This window comes from Podarcis vaucheri, assembly GCF_965113315.1.
Source record: "Podarcis vaucheri genome assembly, chromosome: 1".
NCBI classification, from domain to species: Eukaryota; Metazoa; Chordata; class Lepidosauria; order Squamata; family Lacertidae; genus Podarcis; species Podarcis vaucheri.
In genome coordinates, this window is record NC_138759.1 from 70,514,698 (window position 1) to 70,527,873 (window position 13,176).

Below are 13,176 nucleotides of genomic sequence, written 5' to 3' on the forward strand. Positions count from 1 at the left end.
TCCAGCTAGATCTATCATTTGTCTTAATTTAGAATTGTAAGCTCATGCAGAAAACACCAATTCTGAAAAGTAGCTAATTCTGAATAGCCAAATGTGGACCTTATATTTAGAACTGAGAGTTCATTACAGGAACTGGGATTTTTCAAGGTACCAGACACTTCCTGCCAAAAAATGAAATGAAATAAAATGGAAGAAAGCCAATGCAGGGCAGATTTTAAAATCTACACCTTTATTCTATGCTGAACATGAGGGGGGTGGGAGTGAGACTCTAGACTGTCTGTGTTTTCTTTAAAACACACTTTAATGCAAGTGTCTAGACCAGCCTTTCTCCACATTGGGTCCCCAGATGTTGTTGGACTACAACTCCCATCATCCCTAGCTAGCAGGACCAGTGGTCAGGGATGATGGGCGTTGTAGTCCAATGACATCTGCAGACCATGGGTTGAAAGAGGCTGGTAAAGAGGCTTGGATTAAAGTGCTTTTTAAAGAAAACACAGACATTCTTACAGAACTTGGCAATTTGTTGCAGAAATGAATCACAGTTTGTATCATGCTTTTAATGGACAGAGCCACTAGAACCTTTTGTCTTCACAATTATCCTATGACGGCTATGAATATTATTACCATTTTACATATGGGGAAAGGGATATGTCCAGTGCTAGTGATGCTGGACCCAAACAATGCTTTTTTAAAGAACTGAAAGGGGTAGGATGAAGACATAATTGCCTTTGGTGTATGGAGGACAGGTCTTCTTATCTTGGTGACCTTTCTGGTCAAACACAATCCACCACAGGGTGAATGTCTAAAAGTGTGGAGAACCAGTACCAGGAGGCAGTAGCTGATAAGGGAAAGGGCCACAGTTCAGTAGCAGAGTGTCCACTGTGCATGCAGAAGGTCCCAGTTCAATCCCTGGCATCTCCAGGTCTGCTGCCTGATTCCCTGCAGAGAGCTGCTGTCAGTCAGCGTAGACAACAGAAAGCTAGATAAGCAAATGGTCTGACTGAGTATAAGGCAGCTTCCTATGTTCCTAACTGAGCTAGACAGGCCAATGGTCTGACTCTGTAAAAGGAAACTTTCAGTGTTCCAAAACACAGAAACACACTTAGGGGATTTCCCTCCATGCCACCGTGAACTTCTAAAACAAAGGCCTGTGTTGGTGTGGCTAAAAAAAAACATACAAAAAACCCTTCCCATTTCTCTGACAGATCACTGAATATAACAAATAGCTTGCTGCATAGCAAACTGCCACAGAAGCAGAGTAAGAGCAAAGAACACTGTCTCTGTGAATAGTCTTATTATTGCTACATCAACCTTTGCTGGAAACAGGCATTTCGTTTAGCTGATGAAATTTGGGCAGGCATCCAAGGCTTGTTCTATAATGTACAAAAAGATATGTGAAATTCCCCAGATGGCCATACAGCATCCCTAACTCAGGTCTGATGCCCAGTATTGATTAGCGTAGGGAGTCATTTCTGACCGACCGGTATAGTGTGGCGTTGGTGCTCAGAAAAGGACAAGTGGAGTCATATCCTGAAGGGATAGAGTGAAATCTATGCTTTGTGCATTTTCATTGTGCCAAATGCTAATGGACCTGCGCCTTACAGCTGGAGATAGATATTCATATGGGTGAGGCAACATGGTGCCCTCCAGACCTTTGTGGACTGTGACACCCATCAGCCACAACCAGCATGGAGGTCACCATGTTGGCTACAGCTGCCATGCATTGACTGCATCCCACTCCCTCACCTGAACCATTTCATCCTGCTAAATTTTCAAGGAGTTTGAGAAGCCACCAGTTTATGTCTGAGGAGCAGGTTCTTCATTAAATAGCAGGGAAAGGGGCAGGTTGACCAGGGGTGAACACACGCTGCTTGTGTACTTGTGATGGAAGCAAAGTGGCATGGTGCAACACTTGTGTCCATAGAGTGGAGACATTGGCAGGGGTGTGTGAAATATGTCCTGTACATTCTCCTGGGATGAAAAGAAGAAGATTGCACCACCAACCAGCAGCAGTTTTCACTCTGGAGAAGACCAAAGATACAGTATATCGACTTGACTCTAAAGATACGGCTGTTTCTGAGATTGGTGGAGATGTGGAAAGCATAGCCCCATAAACTGGAGTAGCAAAGTGACCTTGGATGCAGGTTTCACATGCTAATGGGACGACTTCACTGGATACAACCCCCCTCACACACACACTTGGAAGCCCCCTGTGTGTGCAGGCTCCTCCATACAATCAGGAGCCATGTTCAATTGTGGATTCTGCCTGTAAGGGGGACCCTACACTGGATAAATATTTGATTAATGCAGCGCTCCCATTCAGAACTGCTACTGAATGGGTGGAGGTCGTGAGACCTGGTGGAGATGTTCATGGGGGTAGGGCGCTGGTTCCTCTCCATCTGAACTTATAGAACAAATGACTGGAGAGGGCAACCACACACAATGTATTTTGTTTTTGCACTCCTGTTCTTTGTGACTTTTCAGGTAAATCTACTTAAATCCAGTCTCTCCTGCTAAAACCTCTTCTCTTTCACAATCACACCTTTACCTTCTCACACAACTGTGTGGCCTATTCCTGCTGTGCTCCTTTTGTTGTCCTCCATCAGAGATCCTGGCCTCCCCCAGTTACTAGAGCCAAATGCACACAGGTTGCATGTCTTATTTTACCAAGCTATACCCTAGCAGCATTCTGTCCTTTCAGCAGCTTCTGCAGCTTTCTAATTTATTTTCATAGACACTTTCCGGATCTAGCCAGCTCTTATTCAATTACACTATAATTCTTTTCCACATTATGGAGTGGTTTATGTTCCTTTCATTTTGCATAAACAACACTAAATCAAAATCTCTTTGTGTTCTGTTTCATTAAAGACTGATTACCGTGTTTGTTTGTTGTTCAACAATAAATAGTCTGGCTTAAAATACCCATCTGAATGTTTTTGTTTAGCAGGCATTGAGTGTACTTATCCTTTACATTTGTATGATTTTTTTAATTTAAAAAATCATGGTCCTTGCAGGGATAAGCAGTTGAAAGGACGGCTGCTTGTTGCTCTTGAAAAGCTTGCCTTTTTTTTTTACATACCTTTGTGGGAAACATAAAGAATGGGAAAAGTTCTCAAAGCTTATATGAAACTTTGATTATGTAATGAGGATACTGCTCAGCTGAGTTACATGCAACACATTTCTACCTCCTGCCATTTGCTTGATTGGCATGTTTTCACATTCCTTTTTCAGTTTGCTCTTGGAGAAATATCCTGAAAATATGCAGCTGATAACAGAACCATTACAAAACTGTGTTCAGCTCTGGTGCAGATTTAAAAAACACCAACTTTTTTTCAACTTTATGGTTCAGTTCTAATTGACAAACTAATTTTGAACCAATTGTTTGGTAGGAACATAAGAAGAGCCCTGCTGGATGAGACCAAAGGCCCATCTAACGCAGCATCCTGTTCTCACAGTGGCCAACCAGGTGCCAGTGAGGAGCCCACAAGCAGAACCAAAGTGCAACAGTGCTACCCCCACCTGTGATTCCAGAAACTGGTATAAAGAGTAGGGGTGAGGGAGTCATTTGATTAGATAGACAGACAGATAGATGGTATGGATATGCAAACTTGCCTAATTAACACTTTCTGAAACAATATGTGAACTAAAAAAAAACGCCATCCTTAAAAGCTCATGCATTTCTGAATTTTGCACTGCAGTTCTCCATCCAAGTAATCTATACAAAAATGCATATACTGGGGCAAAGCATGCATTTAGTGAAAATAACATTCAAAATGTATTGTATTAGAGGAAATTGTTTTGCAAAAATGTGCTTATTAGGAGAAAATGCACTAAAATTCTAATACATTTTCATTAGGATTTTTTTTTTAACAGCAAACTGATATGGAATTGTGGAAAACTAAATTTAAGATTAGTAAAATGAGAAACTGAGAGAAATCTTAATTGACATATTTGGCTATCTCTCATACAGAGGCATACTGCCTCTGAGCATAGCTGTCAACCGTCCCTTTTTTAGCAGGAAATTCCCTTATTCCAGCGCCGTTTCCCGCTGCTTCCCGCTGCTATCCCAGATTGTTAGATATCCCATAGACTGTCTCCAGGACAGGTGAGGCTGCCGATCCCTTATTTTCAAATCTGAAAGTTGACAGCTATGCCTCTGAGGATGGAGGCAGAACATGGCTAGGAGCCACCGAGAGCCATATCCTTCATGAATTTGTCTAATCTTCTGTTAAAGTCATCCAGGTTTGTTGAAAAAGGTTCAGACACTATGAAGTAGTTTGCAACTAGCTCAAATACATTTCATATAAATAAATAAGAACACCCCCCCTAATGATTAGTTAGTGGTCTTTGATTTTATTTATTTATTTTTTTATTATATGTAGATATAATTTCAGAGTGTTCACAAGTAGGGCATATCCCTATGGTTTCATACTTATTTAAAAGGAATTAGACCAATTAATGGAGGACTTCTCTATCAAAGCCGTGATGGTGAGGTGGTGAATGGAGAAGTACAAACCAATTTGCCACACATTTCTATTTGATCCCTTGAGACACTTTAACAATTGCTTTTTGCTTCATGTCAAAGACTGCATACTTATTCCTGATGGTTTCAAAAAGGCAGGGAAATATGTTTCCACCCAATTGATTGGTATTTCCTCATTAATGGATAAATACTTAAGTGGCTATAGGCTTATACAGTGCTTTTTTTTCTTTAAAAAAAATGTTTAGGGGTACTCTCATTTTCCTACTCATATTGAAATACTGCCCCTCAATGAGGCCAAACTTAGATTCACAAAATGTTTAGGGGTATGCGTACCCCTGCATCCCCCCAGAAAAAAGCACCCGGTTTATATGAAATTGTCAGTGCCCAAAGCAGGGTCCATTTATAGTAGTCCTTAAACTGATCTTGCAGATTTTCTCCAATGTGAAATATAGCTTTATAAACAGGTTTATGAGCATTCTCGTTTCCAAAGTACCAATATTTTGCAGGTTTAAATACTGCAAAGCAATATTCCTTGCTCTTGGTTCATGTGGCTAAAGAATACAATTTACAGTGACACGCAGCTGTCTTGCCAAAACACATTACTGACACCTTAAATCATTTGCACAAAGTTGACCTAATGATGTGGTAAACAGAGAAGCTTATTCACGGAGGGTTATGGAGCACATTCTTCTAAATAAATGGCCGTTTTTGCTATGAAATAGCAAATGCTATGGTTAAGACACAAAAAGCAGTCTACCAAAAAGTAAATGGTACAGCAACAGTCCAATATGCAATCTCATGGGTACCCCGGAATTTCTTGCAACTGTCAATGGTCCAGTAACCATGGTTTATGAGTTACTGCAAATGCACTGATATGGGCTGTTTCGCTCCTCCCCCCTAGCACATGGAGAAAACAAACCATGATCCCTGGCATAATGTTATATCCATCATATCATGTGGAGAATGGAACTTAAGATTGGTAAAATGAGAAAGTAAGAAACCAAAATTGCCAGATTTGCCTGTCCCTAAACTGATGCACTAATTTTTCCAACATGAAACCATCAAAGACAAAAAACACATTGTGCCACATTTGGTTTGGTTATTATATTCCAAACTGTCAAACCCATTAGAAAAAAATATAGATGTTTTGTCGCTCTCAGATTTGGAGATTGTGCTTAACATGCATTTCTATCTGAAGTGCTGTTTCATCAGTAATTCAGAATTCTTGGGTTAATCTATTATGTTAAGCATAGGGAAGATCATCCCAATTAATAAGTTCATAAAACAACCATACAATTGCTGGGAGAGAAGCTTTTTAGTTTCCTTTAACTTCATGGAGACCTAGAGCAGTGACCTTTAGCAGATGAATACACTTACAGAGAAGAGGAAAACACTGCTCAGAAATCACTTTACGGACAAATTTAGCTGAGACAGGGCAACCTAATACATTAATCCCCATGTGCAAGGAAAAAATTCACCCGAAATGGATTGTAGTGAGCACCTTTGCGCGCAAAGACACTGTCAGCTAGAAGTTATTCTGCAAGTCTGGCTAAAAATGGCCTTACTAGCAATAATATTTATACCAGAAAAAAACCCGTAGGAATCAGTAATACCCTTCTAGGAACAGGCACAAGATAAAGCTGAGGGAACAAACTAAGAACATTGCTGTAATATCTAATAGGACGTAAGTGTGTTCCGTACACTTTTCAGGGGGGCAAAGTTTTGATATGAGGCTGCATTTAGAGAAGCAAATGGATCAGTGTGTTCTACAGTGGTATAATCCCATGAGAACTGTGCAACACATGAATACAAGCATAAATGGAAGCTCTAAGAAGTTACTCTTTCAGTTGCTGCTTAGAAGCTGTAAATAAGGGTAATTTAGAACTGTGTGGAAACACCAAATTAAATTTCTCAGGATTTGTTTTTCACAGCAAAAAGGTAACATTTGGGGGTGAGGACATTTTTTTTTTCCTGCAAAGGGGCAGCACTCACCTCAGGGAGGAAATGTTTACTGAGAAGTCAGGGTCTCATCCCTCTCTCTGGGCAAAGCGATTGTAAAGAGTGAGGTGGAGGGACTGCACTCTGCACCCACTTCAGCGGAGTTGAACATTGTCCATTTTCAACTGGTCCCACGTAGATGACCTAAACTGGAGGGAAGGCGCGCGTTAGAGCAGGTGAACCACTTTGCAAACAGGAATCTCTCATTTCAGCTCAGTGCAATGCAGAATTATAATTTTCCTGGCATGCTTTAAAGGAAAGCAGTTTGTACTTCCACGCAGCAACAGGGTAAAAAGGATAAAGATCATAGGAAGTTGTCTTCCACTGAGTCAGACTGTTGATGCATCTAGCCCAGCACTGTTGACACGTTTTTAGCAGAGGTTCTCTAGGGCTTCAGATAGCAGTATTACACACACACACACACACACACACACACACACACACAACTGGATAAGCCAGGAATTGAACCTGGAACCTGCATCACAGCCCTTCTCCCTTATACATTTAAACAGGTTTTTTTTTTCCTTTTAAAAAAATGTTTAGGGGTACTCTCATTTTCCTACTCATATTGAAATGCTGCCCCTCAATGAGGCCAAACTTAGATTCACAAATGTTTAGGGGTATGCATACCCCTGCGTACCCCCCAGGAAAAAAAGCACTGCATTTAAAGCTACAACAACAGCATGTGGTTTCCATTCCAGGGGCAACGAGATTGGCCTATCAAGAGCACGGAAGCCCAGGTGAATGTACGCATCGGTTCACATAGGTCTCCATACTGGGGCCAGTGCATTTTCATTATTGTCTCCTTTGACTGAAGAAATACTGTTGAAGTTTTGGGATTCTAACAAATAAAGTGAAGGCCCCTGAGTTCTGCTATGATGGATTGTGCTAAGCGTATTAAGGTTAAAAGGACTCTAGAAAAATATGTTCAGTTTCATAAGCACGTGGAAAAGGGCTAAATCATCTTGGCATGTGACAGACATGCATCCGAGACTACAGGGTGGCTTGGTTCGCTTTTCAGACGGCAAGCTATGATTAATATGCACCTTGCCATTCTCTATCTGATCTGCCTCATCTAAGATGACAATAAAGAACTACAGCGCACCGTGCAAAATAAATACAACAAAACACAGAGCTGTCAGTGCTTTTCCTCTCCTGTGATGTACTTTCCCTTGATAGACAGAACAGAACTGGTCTGTCACAAGTAATAGCCACGGCAACGGCAAACCTCTGGGGGGGACCCATTTTGAAAATGCAAAGAGAGATAGGCTTTATTTCAGTGAACTTTCCCCCATGTTTAAGTTGTTCTATGTTCATCTTTTTTTTATATAGATTATTGTTGGTTTTATTGATATCTTGCTTTTTACTATTACATATAACAGCATGGGCTGTGGGCCTTACTGTGAGAGGGAGGAGAGGCAGGCAAACCAGCTAAGCCAGCCTCTCCTACTTTGAGCCTCACTACTGCCACCTAAGGGGTGTTTTTATTCTCTTACCGCCTCCGCTAAACCACCCTGTTATTTTTTCCTGTTCTTTTCACTTCTACTAATGTCTTTTTAAAGCAATCAATTAATGAGCCATACTTTGGGGGAGGATCATTTTAAAGCAGATTGACCCACAAGAGCAAATGAGAAAACTTAAAACTCAAAAAGTACTCTGTTCAAGAAAATCACATCGAATGATATAAGTTTGAAATTAATGATCAGAGGCTGAGGAAATAAACTGGCAAGAGCAAAATCTGCATGACTATATCACCATCGTTTCTTCCAGGCCAAAATGAATCCCATTGTAAACATCATGCTATGGTGACAATTAACCTCTGACATTTCTACCAGCTTTTATAGGGAAGGCTATAAACACAGACTCTTGTGTTTACAGGCCATAAATGACCATGTTGTAATTGTGTAATTACCTTAGGAAAAGGTGGTAAACATGATTTAATGAATGGGTAATTGGTGGTTATTTCTGGTTTTTAACCACTTTGGAACGAGTACTCTTAAAGGAAGATAAAGTACTTCAGCATCTTTAAAGTACAAGTCACTAAGAGGCTGTAAATATAAGTGGGTAGTTTTAGCCAGAAATCTGCCTTTCACTAGAATTGTTTATTTCTACAATAGAAGCCCCCAGATTGGATATAGGGTAATATTCAATGCAATACTCAGAGTAGACTCCTTAAAATTAATGGAAATCCATTGATTTCAGGGGGTATAATCTGAGTATGACTTAATTGAGTATTTATTTATTTCACAGAATTTATACACCGCTTGGCTGGGGCAGGGCGGGGAGCAAACAGACCTCAAAGCGGTTTACAAACAAAGTTCCTCCCATTATTTTGATGTCCTGTAATTGATTTTCATGTGGCTCTGCCAGCTGCTGTTTTGGATTTTATTACTGTTGTTACTGTAAAACCACCCTGGGAAAGTTTCTTTACAATGTGGGGTAATTAATGATGCTCATGAAGATGTTGTGAGGGACAAGAATTTATTTTAAAATATCAGTGCCCATGCCCAAAGGACTGTGGTATATAATTTCAAAATAGGAAGGTGTTTGTCTTTCCCATATAATTGGATACACTGTGGATAATATACACAGCGTACCTGCAAATTTTGTCACATGTGAAGCAGCCTAAAGGCAGTTTTTTACATCTCCTCTCAAGATCATTTCCCTTTCCGTCTTCCAATCAAAACGCTAAACATATGAAAATATTACAAACTTAATGAAAACAAAGCAACCATGTTGAAAAGTGTTGCTGGGGGGGCAGAGAGAATGGGGAGTGAGACTCCTGAAGAATCAATTAAAGAGAACTTTCAAAGGATGTTCACTGTCAGGCAATTATGTAAATTATTATTAATGAGCGAATCAGTTGCTCCCAGTGTCTGATCTTAAGTGTGATGCACATGTGTTAGCACCACAAGCAACAACTGGGAGTTCAAATAAAGGATATTTGCTACAGGGCCTACAGAATGGGTGCCCCCACCCCCCGCAAAGTAGTAGGTGTCATGAAAACACTGGCAGTTTGGAGCAACACTGAGTTAATCTGTCAAGACACACTACAGCACATTTTAGCTCTGACTCAGTGGCTTAACATATTCAAGCTGAATCACCAGCTCTTTCAATAGAACTATCTAATAGCAGTTGAGGAGAGCAGGAGTGGTTATGGAGAATATATGCATGCAGAGGATGAGAAGTATATGGCAATTCAAGCAAAAAGCCAGATTGACCCTGGAATGCCTTCACACTGTATTTTGCTATATGTTTAAAGAAGGCTGATCACCGAAGAATGGATGCTTTTGAATTATGGTGCTGGAGGAGACTCTTGAGAGTCCCATGGACTGCAAGAAGATCAAACGCATCCATTCTTAAGGAAATTAGCCCTGAGTGCTCACTGGAAGGACAGATCGTGAAGCTGAGGCTCCAATACTTTGGCCACCTCATGAGAAGAGAAGACTCCCTGGAAAAGACCCTGATGTTGGGAAAGATGGAGGGCCCAAGGAGAAGGGGACGACAGAGGACAAGATGGTTGGACAGTGTTCTCGAAGCCACAAACATGAGTCTGACCAAACTGCGGGAGGCAGTGGAAGACAGGAGTGCCTGGCATGCTCTGGTCCATGGGGTCACGAAAAGTCGGACACGACTAAACAACAACAATATGTTTACTAGTGGAGTTTGCACAAGTACAGTTATTTCTAACTAAGTTGGGTGGAAGCCAACCAGCTTCATAACTTTGAAGTCAGCTTGTTTCCTATAACCATAGCTAAGATTAACCGCAGTTTGTGCAGGTTAAGTTGACACGGCAAGCTGTGTTTAATCTGAAACAGAAGTGAATGTTTCGAAACTCTTTTTTGAAGCCACACTGGAGGAGAAGCCTATGAGCCCAGAGGGAAACTAGGTGCATTTTCATAACGTTAATGAACTGGATAGCGGACCCTGGAAGATATAAGTTGGGGGCTTACTGTGCATAAACCACATTGAGGTTTTATTACAATCATGCAGTATGCAAATATTGTAAAATAAATAAATGAACCTGCTTGGAATTTATTCAGATTATGACTGCAAAAAATAAATAAATCATAACTTAAACAGCAGATGTTGACAAATGAAACTGACCATTCTTCTAGAATCTGGACTATGACATCAACTGCCAAGGGCCAAAACACCATCACATTCTAGTAAACTACACCTTTTTGTGACCCAATCACACCTTTGGGACTCTATCGTAGCTGAAAAGCATGGTATAAATATAATAAACCAACAGAGTCCAACATGTGAATAACTGCAGTTTGATATTTGCGGTGTGTGACTAAGAAGGTATTATTTTGCATGAGCAAGGAAGTGGGGGTATTTCGGTAGCATACAATAACTTTGTGTGACTGCATGTTAAGCTAAGGAAATAGATAATTTAGACTGATTCTGTGAAAGTAGTCAAATTAAACTGAAGGCTTTTCTCACCACAGAAAATGCAAGCTGCTGGTTATCATGTTGAGATTCTTTTCTTGTATAAAAGCAATGAATAAACTAAAATAAACAAGCAAATAAACATCACTGTCCAAAATATTGTTGTTTTTAATGTTCTTAAAGTGTTGATGCATTATCCCAACTGAGACCCTTGGTCCGTCTAGCTCAGTATTGTCTACAGTGACTGGCAGCACGTTTCCAGGGTTCCAGACATGGGCCTTTTCCAGTCCAACATGGAGGTGCCAGGGATTGAACCTGGGACCTTCTCTGGCAAAGCTTGTACTCTACCCCTGAGGAACAGCCTGTCAGGGACTGTTTGAGGAGGGCTGCACTGAGGAGGAATGGTGGGAGCCTCCCCCTCCCCCTCCCCCTCCCCCTGCTCCTGCTCCTGCTCAGGATCCTGAATCTTCCCAGGAGCAGAAGGACAGTATAGATTTGGAACAGTGGTTTGCAGAGGGACATAGTTCAGAAGGCAGAAGCTGGGAAATACTGGATGGGGAACAGCTAGGAGAAGAACTGGGAGAGAGAGAATTAACAGATTCACTGTCTCTGGGAAACATTCCTCCGCCCAGCCCAAGAATAAGAAGAGCTGATAAGGTAGCAGAACAGAAAGCACAGTGGTTACAAGACGCGGAAGTGACATGGGTGACTAGGGAGAAAGTGGGTGGGACCCTTAATTGGGAGCACCTTCATCCCTGGGAATGAATTCTTTGTTCTCTCGCTGTGATCATTAAAGTTTCTAACTGGTAAGAGACTCCTTTCTCTTTGTTCTGCTTATCTACTGCCGGGGGGGGAGCCGATTCCCTTAAGCCTGACACAGCCCCTCCCCAAGCCACATGTCTTCTCCATTAGCATCTAAAATATAGGTAGGGAGGTCTATTCTTTACACATAAAGGAAAAATAGGAGAGAAGTATACCACCCCCTTACTAATCTACCATTTTTATTTATGAAAATGTTTAGATACTGCTATTCATTAAAAAAAAATCAGTGTGGTTTACAACAATCATACACAAAACCATATTAAAATGTTAAAAGCAGAAATCAGCTAGCTATTATGCAAAGTTGTGTTCTTAACTGCTTGCATAAGCCTGATGGAATAGAAAAAGGTTTCAGCAGGCGTTTAAAAGTTGGGATGGAAGGCGCCTGCTGAATCTCTATTGGCAGAGTGTCTGGGCTGATGACACTAAAGGCTCGGTTTCTTCTTCTTGTTTCAAATGAGCCTTGCCAACTCAGGTTTGCTCTGCAGTTTTAAGCAGATTCTCCCTTGGCCTGAATCCAGTACTGGCAGTGAATTGGGTGGGAAGAAAATTGGTTAATGAAGCAGAACACAGTATAGAAACACAGGGAGGAAGGTAGATTTCCTTCCCCTCTATGGCATCCTTTTTTTTCATATAAAAATAAGGAGTTTTCCACCCACTGCTGCTGTATTTTGGAAGAGGGAGAGGTGCATAAAATATGGCTACTATCCCATCTCCCCTGGTTTGGCTCTATTTTTCCTCTTTAAATTGCTATTTCCATAGGAAAAGCCTTAGCATCATTATCAAATGCTTACAGATAAGCTCGAAGCTTGCTTTCAGAACAGCTGAGTGCACTTTTTCTGGCTTAAGCATGGATTCTGCTATTTTCACTATTTGCTTACTGAATTAAAAAAAAATCACTGTACGTAGAAGCTAAAGCTATGCAAAAACCTAGTTGAGTGGTGAATCCATCTCATTTTATTGCTGTGCCACCTTATCACCTTACCTAGCATTAACAAAAATAGAGCATTTAGCCTAATCCTCTTGTTGGAGTCACTAGAAAATCTTCAGCCTGAAACCAGGAATATTTGAAAAACGGCAATAATTAAAATATACCTGAAAAGGCTTCAGTCCCAGCTTTCTGTATAGATCAAAGGAAGACAGGGTGTGGGTGGAGAATACAAAAATAAATAAATAAAACCACCTCTGCAAGGTCAGGATAGAGTTGTTCCAAGAATTTCTTGCTGTCCTTTTCAAAACTGCAACAATCTCCAGAAAATAAACATTAAGCTTTCATTTCCTGTTGTTCCTAAGGTCTGCACCTGTATTAAATGCAGCTATACCAGCTATGAGAGACAGAAATCTCAATCATGATATGAGGAAGAACAAACACAGCAATTTACATTCATTTATTCATTGATAGATAATCAAACATTCACTGTGCAAGTTTATGTTCACGGTATATATTAATCTCGTTCTATCAAAGAAGTTGTATGATCAGC

General features: G+C 40.7%; 1 protein-coding gene across 1 annotated transcript in view; it reads right to left on the reverse strand.

Moving 5' to 3' along the window:
• The window catches only part of LOC309515160 (uncharacterized protein), a gene marked incomplete at its 3' end in the record, with an annotated part of 322,838 nt that overhangs the window by 169,156 nt on the left and 140,506 nt on the right, over nucleotides 1–13,176 (reverse strand). Inside the window, exon 5 of the mRNA XM_082192709.1 lies at nucleotides 6,476–6,630. The remainder of the gene's footprint in view (nucleotides 1–6,475; nucleotides 6,631–13,176) is intronic.